The sequence below is a fragment of the Lithobates pipiens genome, unplaced genomic scaffold (genome assembly GCF_037356315.1).
Source record: "Lithobates pipiens isolate NorthernLeopardFrog02 unplaced genomic scaffold, aLitPip1_a1.2 Scaffold_22, whole genome shotgun sequence".
NCBI lineage: Eukaryota > Metazoa > Chordata > Amphibia > Anura > Ranidae > Lithobates > Lithobates pipiens.
The window spans coordinates 89353164-89354938 of NW_027507784.1; the positions used below are offsets into that span (position 1 = coordinate 89353164).

A 1775-nucleotide genomic window follows, 5' to 3' on the forward strand; every position below is an offset into this window, starting at 1 on the left:
CATTGGGGCTTCATAGTACTTTGTAACTCTACACACAACCAAACTATAGAAAATATAGCTTTATATTTCATGAACTATAGAGAGTCTAACGACCCCTCCCAATATCTTCTTCTGTCTACAGTCCTCTTGCGCACACACGAACACGCATGCCCTTTTCTATAAACGTTAAATTTTCGTTTTACTAAATACTAATGCGACAAAACACCATTTGAGCTTCATAGTACTTACACACTGCCAAACAAAAGAAAAGAGAGATAGTTTTATATCCCCTGAACTACAGAGAGTCTAAATACTCTTCTCAGGACCTCCTTCTCCCTACAATTCTCCTTCGGACATCTGTACATTCCCTTTTCTATACGCTTTCAAATATTTTACTAAATACAAATGCTGGAATATACTATTTGAGCTTCACAGTACTTTGCAACTCTACACCTTACTAAACAAGAGAAAAGTACCCGAATACCAGTCACCGCCCTTCAGAGTACCTGAATACCAGTCACCAGGCCATCAGAGTACCCGAGTATAGGCTGCGCACACCAGTGACTAAATACAATGCTGCAATGCACCATCAGAGCTGCATAGTACTTTGTAACTCTACACACTACGAAGCAAGAAGAAAAGAGAAATAGAGAGCCAAGTGACTCCTCTAGGCACTTCCGTCTCCCTAGAGACCACTTGCAGAATTTAGCCACCAATGTCCAGAAGAGGGAAACAACACAAGGAAAAAATAATGCCACCTTATAAATTCTTATTCTTTCTGCTGCCCTAGGCGCGGGCCACCCGGTCGGGGGCCGTCATGGCACTGCTGCGGGTCGGGGGAGCAGATTGTTTTCCACCTTGTCTCCAGAAATAGCTGACCATTCATTTTGAATATTTGACATTTTTGGGAAGTTGTCACCAGCATCAGGTTACATGATTCTGTGCTACAATCCCAGGCTGATGATTCTGTGCTACAATCCCAGGCTGATGATTCTGTGCTACAATCCCAGGCTGGCACTATAAATCGCATCTCTTACCTGAGTCTACAAGGGGCTGGATGCAATGGGGCTGCGGCTCGGATGCCCCCTGCACCCTTATATATGCCCACCCACAAACCGCAGAGTGCCGAATCTGCAGAATGGAGCTGCACACTCAGCAGGGTGAGGGGGGCACACAGAGCGGGGGATGGACGGCCCTTGCTGTAGGCCAGACTTTGCTGTGCGTTCCAGTTGGCTTTATTGTAACAGAGGATCAGGAGGGACAATGGAAAGTGCTGCTGTGTGTTTGTACAGGATCAGACACAATGAGGGGATGACTGATGCCATCAATGTCCATTCTATTTGCTTTATTGTCAGTCTTGCTGCCCTGGCACCTTCAGTGTGCAGTGCTGGAACGCGGCGAGCCTGGCAAGGGGCGGGGGGAGGGGTGCAGGGTCAGGGTAGTTTAATTGGAAATTGGTGTAAAAATGCCTTTCATGGATTACTCTGCCCATACACCCAACTCCGTCCGTTTACTTCCTTTACACAATGCAGTAAAATTTCATATTTTAAAATCATTCTCCTTTCAGCAAATATCTTGTTACTTTGTGATCGTGGGACAGTTTAATTGGAAATTGTTTCATGAATTTAAAGTATATCGAGTGATATATTCATCAGAGCATTTGATTTCTCCAATTCAGTGGTGGTCCACTTTCTTGATATGGGGGGCCTCAAGGGAGGGGGGCCTCAACATCATCAAAGGGCCGCACATAAAATTCAGTGACTATTCAGAGACAGCGTGCAGACAACAGCATATAG

General features: G+C 45.3%; 1 protein-coding gene across 1 annotated transcript in view; it reads right to left on the reverse strand.

Annotated features, from left to right (window-relative positions):
• Window positions 1-1170, reverse strand: part of CRYBA2 (crystallin beta A2) — a 15012-nt gene extending 13842 nt beyond the window's left edge. The window contains exon 1 of the mRNA XM_077447863.1: window positions 1017-1170. The gene's annotated coding sequence lies outside the window, so the exon portion shown is untranslated. The remainder of the gene's footprint in view (window positions 1-1016) is intronic.
• Between the last annotated feature and the right edge of the window lie 605 nt (window positions 1171-1775).